The sequence below is a fragment of the Neopelma chrysocephalum genome, unplaced genomic scaffold (assembly GCF_003984885.1).
Source record: "Neopelma chrysocephalum unplaced genomic scaffold, ASM398488v2 Primary Assembly neopelma1_42, whole genome shotgun sequence".
NCBI lineage: Eukaryota > Metazoa > Chordata > Aves > Passeriformes > Pipridae > Neopelma > Neopelma chrysocephalum.
In genome coordinates this window covers 17020031-17030718 of record NW_020897700.1, presented here as the reverse complement: position 1 = coordinate 17030718, position 10688 = coordinate 17020031, and the positions used below count along the sequence as shown (strand labels likewise).

The window sequence follows — 10688 nt, the reverse complement described above, 5'->3', positions numbered from 1 at the left end:
CTTTCCTTCTCAGCATTACCATAGCACAGTTAATTTTCAGCGGGATTTTGAATTTAATGAGGTTCTTTAATGAGGAAGCCTATTAACATTCACACTTGGGAATTAAAAGGGCATCCCAGTCTACGAGCAAATGAATCTTAGTCCCTCTGGAAACTATTAGACAACCTGTGTATGCCTTTGTTTGGTGATCATTGCAGCTGCGCTACAAGATGTTCAGAAAGTTTGGTGTTACTCTGCAAACAAGAAGCTTTGCCACGCCTCATGAGGATTTACCTCCTCACTATCTCTCCTTGGTTTTACCACAAGGAGCTGCTGTTTCATCAGTTGTACTGACAGACTGTGCCTCCAAGTCATTGCCTTTAGCTTTACCTTTTAACCAGACGAGATTTCAACAACAAAAAAAAATTTACTAGATGTGTGAATGGGTGCATATGTTTGAGAACACACAAGCTTATGATAAAAGAGAAGTTTAACATAAAATTATCACACAATCTACCTAAGTTTTTTATTATCAGGGTAATTCTAGCAAGATGAGAATATTTAGCTTTTACATGTTGGAAATCAAGAGTAATAATCATTACTTTTTAAAAGATCTTCTAAATTTCTTTGACATGCCTTCATACACATTCAGCTCTCTGAGCTTGGGAATGGCCAGTAAAATCCCCACTGAGGACTATTGTGCAGGCACATAACATATGTGTATTGAAAACTCTTCGATGCATTTACTGAACTTGTTTTTCAATGGAAAAAAATCCCCAAACCCCAGTATTTTGCTCATGCTTGTTGAAAAAAAAAGAAGTCTAAATAATGAAGCTATTGAATAAATTCTCATCATTTTGTGAAAAAAAACCAGGATGGGCAGGGTGTTGGGGCCTTCTAATCTTTTTCTACCTGAAAGTTTTGCATTCTGGCACAGTTGCTGTAGGCTTGTCCCTGTGATCTTGAGCAGAGCTGTGAAAACTCCCATTAAGGGTGACTGGACAAGCACAACATACCTTCTGCTGGAATACTCTTCATGTTTTGGTTGTGTTGCCCTAGAATCATTAGAGTTTTTAAGGTTGGAGAAGACCTTTAAGCTCATCAAGTCCAGCCATCAATCAAGCACCACCACCCTGTTCACCATTAAACCATGTCCTAAAGCGTCATATCCATATGTTTTTTGAACTCTTCCAGGGATGGTGACTCCAGAGTTTCCCTGGGCAGCCTGTTCCTTTAAAAAATGCTTGAAAACCCTTTCCATTAAGAAATTTTTCCTAATATCTAATCTACACATCCTCTGGCACACCTTGAGGCCATTTCCTTTTGTCCTGTCACTTGTTACCTGGGAGAAGAGACTGACACTCAGCTCACTACAACCTCCTTTTAGGTTGCTGTAGAGAGAGATAAGGTCTCCTCTGAGCCTCCTTTGCTCCAGGCTAAACCACCGAAACTCCCCCATCCACTCCCCATAAGACTTCAAAAAATATTTTCTCAATGGGAAGAAAGATAATGGAACTAAGGTACAGCTGGAGAAACAAAAGATGTAGGCTACTGCCTAGCAGCCTGGTTGGACTAGTAGTGGAGGAGGTGGAAGTGGTGGAAAAAAACATGGCAAGAAAGAACAAACTGACTTATGGACCAGATTACAGAAGGGTGACATTCCACAGGCTGTCAGGGACTTTTGGATACGTGCAGAGGGAAGTTCTGGGTCCCTGGGAGAGAAATCACTTGGAAAGACTTTGTCAATAACTACCTTTCTAAAGTGGTGGAGAGACCTGAAATGAGGAACAGGCACTTCGTTAGCGTGATCTTTGTTTCTGGAAAGTATCCTCCTGAATGGTACATCTGGTTTAATATTGGTAGTGTGGACACTTTTGAATGGAATCTTGAAACTGGGCAGCAAGATCTGTGGAGAACAGATTGCCTGTAGTCTACTCAACAGAGAGTGATGGATCATTTCTCCAGAGTTTGTTGCATATGATCCTGTCTTTACTGTGTACATTAAGAAGGGTCCTGCAGGCTTAGATTCAGCAGGGTGTGGAATGGATGGACATTTCATTGTGGGTGAAACCATAGCCAAAGTCCTTAAGGATGAAATAGATGTTAAATTCAAAAATGTAGCTGGATATGAGGAGACCAAATTAGAGATAATGGAGTTTGCAACCTTTCTGAAAAATCCCAAACAATATGAGGATCTGGGAGCAAAAATTCCAAAGGGGGCAATTCTGACAAGTCCTGCAGTACCGGGGAAACACTTCTATCTAAAGCTACAGCTGGAGAAGTTAATGTATCATTTATCACAGTCAATGGCTCAGAGTTCTTAGAGATGTTTGTTAGTGTCCTTCCAGTTCAAGTTAGAGACTTATTTGCTCTTGCTTGGAAAAATGCCTTGTGCATTCTCTTCATTGATGAAATAGACACAGTAGGAAGGAAGAGAGAAAAGTGCAACTTTGGAGGACAAAGGGAGCAAGAGAATACACTCAATCAGTTTCTAGTAGAAATAGGTGGATTTAATACAATTACTAATGTAGTAATTTTGGCAGGTACTAGCAGGCCAGATATTTCTGACTCTGCTCTTATGAGAAAGGGGTGCTTTGACAGGCAGATTTACACTGGACATGCAGGTTTAAAAGGAAGAGCATCTGTTTTCAAAGTTCACCTTAGACTCTGCCATACCCAAAGTAAGAACTTCTCATGATTCTTTTTCCCCCTCCTAATAATTTTCTTTGTAGTTAGACTGTACATTTTTGTTTAGATACGGATAATGTTTTGTTTGTGTGCTTGGGGGATTTTAAATAAGTTTTTTTTTTTGTTCTGGGAAGTTATGTGTAGCCCTTCAGCTTTCCAAAATCTCTTCGGTAATTTTGCCTAAGAAAACAGCAGTTACATTTAGGAATGCAGCTTCCCTTCTTTCCCCGGATTTTTCCTAATAAATGCCAATGACATGTCACGATATCTTGCATTCTCTTTGCTTACAATAGAATCATAGAATGTTTACTGTTTTAAGGGTCCTTAAAGATCATCTAGTTTCAACCCTTCTGCAATGGGCAGGAAACCTTCCCTGTTTTAAATACATCCTAGATATTCAGCCATCCAAAAAGCATGCATGGGTAAAATATGGCTGAAAAGATTATATAAACAATTCAAAGAATATACATAAAAACGGCAGGACACATACAGGATGAGAGCAAGGTTGGCAGAGGAAAAAAAAAGGGAAAAAGAAAAAAGGAAGAAAAAGGAAAAATGAGCACTACTCGGGCTGAATATATAACGAGGGCCTGGAGGAAAAGAATCAGGATGTGAGGACACCAGCCACATTTTTCTGCCTTCCAAAGCTCAATTTAGAGACAATTCCACCATGATCTCCAAACTCTTTGTAATATTTTTCCCTAGGGACTGCAGTACCCTGTCTCTCTGAGGATGGTTTTTGGTTTGTTTGTTTTTTTTTTTTCCATAATTCATACCTCTTTCTCACTAGCTTATATAGTCTGACAGGCTTCTCTTTTCTGTGAGCCAGTTTTGCTTTTCTCTCACTCCTAGCTTTGTGGTTTGACTCTAATAACTTATCTTTTTGGTATGTGGCAGTCAAACACACTTCTGCTCCTTCTAAGAGGACTTATATTAATTTAAGCTTTACCTTGACAAACATCCAAATACAGGCTTAATTTTAGGTTTGAACTTCAGTGAGATAAAACACACTTAATGACTTCCTTGAATCAGGATCTCAGTTTCATAATTCTAATCTCATGCTCCTTTAAAGTGTGCAACTAGTGATTAATATATTTATAAGTTTTTAATCATGTTGAAAATTTTAAATGCACACAGAAGCAATAGCTCAGTAAATGATTTGAAAATTGCCAGTCTCTGGCAAGCCTCTGAAACTGACTGTGTGCTATTTGTGTGTTAGTGTGTGTTCACTCTCTAAAAGCAAATTGTTATATTGCATCAAGTACTTACAATTTGTCTTCTCTGAAAAAAGAAAAAAAAATCCTGAATTCATTTACATAGAAAAATGTTTCTTGAACCTTTCTTTGCTCTAACACCAGCATCCAATGTTTCTGATGAGAAAGACTGTGAAAGACAAAAGATAATTTTAGCAGCAATTCACATTGTATGCTACTTCTGCTGCCATTATGCAGTGTATGCACATCCCTAAATATGCTTTCAGATGCCTTCTTTCCCACCTCAAGCCTTTTGCTATCAAAATTAATGCATAAACTTATGTTAATAACATAGTGTGAGGCACTGGTCCAGAGTCTGAGATTCACACCATTTCACTAGTTTAAATCTAGAATAGTTATTAGTTTCAGTAGGACTGTTTGTATTTATACTGGTGTAATGAAATTTTGATAAGCTGAGTTATTATTTCCTAACAGGAACAGCTATTTTTATTCTGTTCTAAATTGGAATTTTTGCTCCTCTCTTTAACAATAAGGTTGAGCCACTATACAAGAAGAAAGCATTAGAATCCTAAATTACTAATGATTCAATCAATATACTGAAACTCTAAAAGTATAGCCTTTTCTGAATTTAAGTATTAGCAGCCTTTCTTTCTCTACTTCAGTGAAACATCTGACTTAAAAGAAGCTATGACAATGCTGTGAATGCAAATTGCATGTAGCATCTTTGCAGGAGCGGAAAATACAGGCATCCTCAGTGTCTCAGATAAAAAAATCACAGCTTTTGAATTTTTTCACTAGTTTACCAGTTTAATAAGGTAATATTTTGTTTACAATATCACATATAATGCATTTTACATACAGAGCTATTAGCAAATTGGCAGGTTACATTCTAGTCATTAAGCAGAAATATATGCTATAAATTAGTGCAAATAATGGAAGAGGTTTACTTAATACCTCCATTCCCTCTCACTTACCCCAGCTCTGATCCCTACAAAGCATCAGATGGAAAAAAATACTTCAGGATTTTTCTGAAGAATCATTTGAGTATTCTATTGAAGATATGAATTGCGTATGTGAGAGAATGATAATAATAGTTTGGTTTGCTAATACTTATTAAGTAGAGAACATAAACTAATAGCAGTAATTCTTTAGATTAAATGAAAGACTAAACCTTCTGTTACATCCTAACTAAGTAATAGTGGGAGGTTTTTTTCTGCAGTTTGGACACAGTCACTTTCTAGATTGTTAAAATATTCCCACATTAAACCCACACATTTATTTTACATTTTTTACATAGTGCACGTGCATATTAATTATATAACACAGCTTGTATCAAAAATGTAAAAAAACCAAACCAAAACTAAAATAAATTGAGTCACAAAAAATATCTAACTATAAATCTTGTTATAATCACTAGATTTCTCTCTAAGAACATATAATTTATTAAAGGAAAGGAAAGAGGAAAACAAAACAAAATACAACAGAAAACCCCCAAAGTCATGATTCCTTTAAACTCCTCCTTCTCCTAGCTTATCCTAGCTATGCTTAATATTTTAATGTAAAAAAGTATAAATGTAATTTCTATTCTTATGTCAATGATTTTTACAGTACTTGGAAGCCATTAAAATACAATGCAGTCAGGCTTTTTTATATGCTCCATGTCTGAAAATTCTTTCATATGAGTTTTCACCAATGTAAAGGGAAAAAACAAACCTGGTATGTATAAATCAATCCTAAGATGTAGAGTAAACACATGCTACAATCTTAGAAAGACTTCCGGATAAGATTAATGAAAAAGCTTCCCATAAAATGCATGTGAAAAATTCTGAATTATAAACTGTACTTATAAATGTAACATAAATCTTAATATGTGGAAATCTGTGTCATGCAATACATGTGCAGTACATGTATAAATCAATATATTTTAAATATAAATCATGTGTATGCAATTTATTCTATTTTCTCTCAATCCTGGAAATAAAAATTAATAAGATGTCAAATAGAATACAGTCCAATGGAAGAAATCTCATAAAACATAAATACATAGGCAACGTTATAAATGATATTAATTCCACAGACACAATTTTAGCTTTGTTCATTGAAATCAGTGGGAATAATTAAAATAGTAGCAGTAGCAGAAGTTTCAATGTCAGATATTTCTTGTTAATGGACATCAGTTGGACAAAGACAGGATAGCAAAGTACATCTCTCGTGCAACAATACAGATTTTCATCAGTTTCAAAATGTACTATACTGTATGATATAGAGTAATACTAGAATATAACAGATGGTATGGGACTGAATACAAGGAACCAATCCACTGTGGTATTCTGTCATAGTTATAAAACTCATCAATGGAATCAAATCTGAAGTAGCAAAGAAGTGAGAAAATCGTTGCCAACAAAAGTTTTCTGCAGTGGACTTACATACTTTGCTTCATATGTTCATCAGATTTCATTTAATGAATAAACTAAAAATATGTAGTAAATATTAATGTCTTTTCCATCCTTAAAACTCTTCCCACATAATTTCTTACTCATGATTAAAAAATTAACAATTATTACATTGGCAAACTGTGTGGCTCACTGGAAGACATAACACTTCCAAGGAAATATTGTAAGAATTCAAACAAGATATAGGCCTGGAAAAGTCTTTAATTTGTACTAATTTTTCATGTTAATTTCTAAACTCAGATGTGATTAGAAAACCTTAGAGTACTAAAATGAAAGAACTTTCCAGTATACTGGAAAGGAGCAGTGTACTATTACACTGTTGTATTGCTGAAAGTTAAAAGCACAAAAACACCCCAAGCAAGCAAAAGACTTTTTTGGTGCCTTTTTTTTCCAGGGCTCCCAAAACACAAACTCTATGCACTTTTAAGTAGGTCTACATCTGATTTTTTATTTTCAGCCAGAAGATCTGATACGTTTGGAATTAAAACAATCCAAGATATTTCTGTTCCTCTAACTTAATAAACAGACATGATGATAATGTAAAATACTTACTACTAATTCTTAACTTCAAAACAAAATAATTTATTATTTTGTTTAATTATAAATATTGCACATTCTCTTATAGAAGTTCTTCTTGCCTCTATTTCCAAGTTTAACTCTCTACTGATGATGTAGATCTGACTAAACAAAAGATCTATTAGAGAAAATTATCATGAAAGTGTGAATTAACATAAATGTTTCTGAAAATGGAATCTTCAGTGATATTTCTCCCTTTTTAAGCAAAACATAATAAATAATTTAAGATTTTTATTCAGGATACAGGGGAAAGTTCTGAACTCAGTAGCTTTGGGTCAATATATGCAACATTAGAACTTGGAATATTTCCTTCACTGTGCAAATACTAAATAAGCCATACTGTATGTATATTTATTGTCACAAAAAACCACCAAGAACCATGGACCTGGTTTGTACTTTTTCCACATTTTGTTACTGAAATTAGGAATAACAATGCATTGCCAACAACTCCGAACAGCATTAAATAGAGAATAAGCTTGTAGTCAAGGTTGTTAACAAAGAAGGTGATTTAGGAAACACATATAGTCTTACAGTTTAGTATTTTGGGTTTGTTTTCATTTTTTCGTATTTGTTTTTTCTTTTAATATGAAGTGAAATATCAGGAACTTTGCCATACTACAAAAAAAGGTCTGTGAGGAACTTCAATTTTCACTTCATTTTTCACTGAAGATTTTTCAAAGCTAGCTACAGACTCCAGTGCCCTTCACCTGACATCAGTCAACTAAGGATTACCATCACTGAAGGTTTATTAATTTCTGTTAATCCTGGTAGTCTCAACTGAATTTGTCAGTACATTCTTCAAAACTAAAGAAATCCCAAACTTCACCACTGCAGAAACAACCACGTTAAGAGCTCCATTGGCACAGAAACCTCTGTCAAGCTCTGTGGAAAAATAAGTAACAGGGATAACATCTCCTTCTTTCAGAGTCTTGGGTATATTGTCAACTTTTGCACTAATATTCCAAGCACACAAACTTCAGTGCTTAGCAACAGATTAGACCAGGCACAAGGCAATCACTGTCACACACTGATTTCCCTAATGAGTAATGACTGTTATAGTTTCACTAACATAAGAAAGTAAAACTATGGAAAATTTCATTTGACTTAAAAATTAGGAAGGGAAAAAAGTGACCTTTGGCAAAAACAGTAAAAATGCAAGCAGCTACAGTGATCATTATGACTAGGAACAGGAGCTGGTAAATCAGAGAAACTCACTCCAAATACATGTCATCAAAAATATCACCCGGGGGCTTGTTTTTACAGATTCCCTTCCTACATAAAAAGAAGATAAATACTTACATTGCAAAAAGCTCCCAATTTTTTATGTTTGATGTGTAAATTGTTTATTCTTTAAAAATGCATGAATTCCATCCTCCCAGAAGTATTCAGAGAATTGGATGGGAAAATCTCTAAGAGATCAGTTACCCAAAACTACCAGAAAACTAATTCCTTAGAAATTGCATATTCTTCTAATTTCAGACCCCCACAGTTCAGATCTTTAACTGCTCCTGAACAGTGAAATGTTCTTCAGTTCTCTATAAAATACCCACTTTAATCACTATGAAGAAGAAATAATGACTGAAGCATAACTGATTAGGGAAGCTCTCTGGAAGATGGAGAAACAGTTTTTAAGTTTTTTTCTCTGACCTCAGTTTTTTGCATTTACCATTATTTCCTTTCCTCACTTAGAAAAGTCTGAAATACTTTGGAAGTAACCCATAGAACCTTCTTTTCCACAAAATCACTGATTTGTTTCAATGAAAAATAATAAACCATTCTCAAATTCTGGGCTGTATTTCTTTGGTTTCTCAAACTTATAGTGATCAGCATGACCTGATCTGAAGGGTCTTAAGAACAGTGAGGGTTGTAAAGGTAAAGTATGATCTGATAGTACATCAGAAGTGACTCGAGATCACTGCAGAGCTTGTGACAGAGGCCCACACAGTATTATTGATTAGTATTTGTGCTGTTCTTTATGCTATTTATCTTTTCAATAGAAGGTGACATGTTAGCCATCTGTTAAGCAGGTGCATAGGGAGATGGTTTACAGCTACAGAAGGTTCTTTATTTGGTGCTGAGGAATATAAGAAGATTTCAAGTTAAATGTTAAGTTATAAATGAAGAGACTGATTTTTAGTGCAGGTTTTGTTCGGGAGTTTTTGCCTGTAAGCTTTCACTGGTAAAAGTCTTGTATTACAATAGCTTTAAAATAGCAACTCTGGGTTTTCACCTAGCTGTGAATGTTTAAAAAATATAATCACATTTTCATGTGAAATATTCCATTGAAAAAAACAACCAATCAACCAAAAAAATGCTTGAAAAACAGGTGGTTTTTTGGTTTGTCTTTTTTCTTTTTTTTTTTAAACAAGGCAGCAAAATGTGGAATGCAGGCTACAACTGGCAGCCACGGATAAAGGTAGACTTTGATGCCATAATTTGTAGCTATCCTTTTTATACATACAAGTCATCAAAGTGAAAACTGGATGTGGTTGTCACTTAATTTTGGAACTTACTGTTTTACCTAAACCTGAATGAGTTTCTTAGAGACACAGAAGTTTAGACTTTGGATTTTCCATAATATGAGTTACATAATTCATACACTTCTTCACAATTATATTCTCACGGCCAAGGGAACCTAACTAGCTACAAATACAGAATTATGAGTTAAACTGCACCTTTCTCTCTCAAGTCTCTCCTTCTAAATACCTTCCCAATCACTCATTTAAATAAGATCTACAGTGAATACTGTGAATATCAGACTCTTAAAGGTCATTGTGACCTAGGAGAAACAAGTGCATTTCTCCAGTGGATGAGTAAACATTGATAAAGTTTAATTCAGTGACAGTGAAGCAACCAAGGAAAGCAATACAACGTAGTCCCAACAGGGACAGATGCTGTCTACTATGCCCTTATCTGCATTTACTGATGATTAATTGTTGATCCTGATTTCTTTCCTTCACCAGCTTCTTTTATAACTCACATTAAATTATACAGGATATGAGGCAAACTATTCAAGGCACAAGTTTATTATCAGTTTATTCCGTCTGATTAGCCAAAACCTTCATTGCAATACACAGTGGAATTCATTATGCCTCTATTGGAGTTTAACTCATACATAAAATGCCCAGAATAATCTCTTCAGTCTGAAATTAGACTGCTTTGCTTTTCCTAAACAGCTCACTTTTATTTCCAGACCACTGCAGATAAGAATGACTTCAGCTATAGATAAATCTATTATTTTAATTGGTAGAAATATTTTCCAAGTTAAAAAAAAAAAAAGACATGAATCCACGTCTTTTTATGCATTGCTTTAAGTCATGGAATAGAGCAATTAACTGAGCACTAAATAAATTCTTGTTAGCTTCAATTTTTTCCTAAATTAAATTTTATTTTAGTTTAGAATATACTTCTAATTTGTAGTAAATTTTCTATTAATTGATTTTCTGACAAGTTGGTGAATCCACTCTCACTCAGGAAAATACAACTGCAAAGACTAGGCAGGCTAGCTTCATTTACTCTTAATATTTGATTTTTTTTTAATGAACTCAAAAATTCAAAATAGATTTTTAGAGTAGTGTGTTTTAAAATCTGGTAATGACTGCTGCATACTTCTATCTAGGTATGAGCTTCAATTTATATCGTGTTGGACTTTTTAGTCTACCTTTACTCTTTTGAATTTTGGAATTTTTCAGTCCTTTAAATGATTCCTAGAAAATAATAATTAAAGATGGTTGGCATATTTACTGATAATTTAGAATGACTAAAAAGTAAATGAATG

The 10688-nt window shown here is 34.5% G+C and overlaps 1 pseudogene; it reads left to right on the top strand.

The window, feature by feature from the left end:
• The first annotated feature begins 209 nt into the window (after nucleotides 1-209).
• LOC113964507 lies at nucleotides 210-2677 on the top strand (annotated as a pseudogene).
• Nucleotides 2678-10688: the final 8011 nt, after the last annotated feature.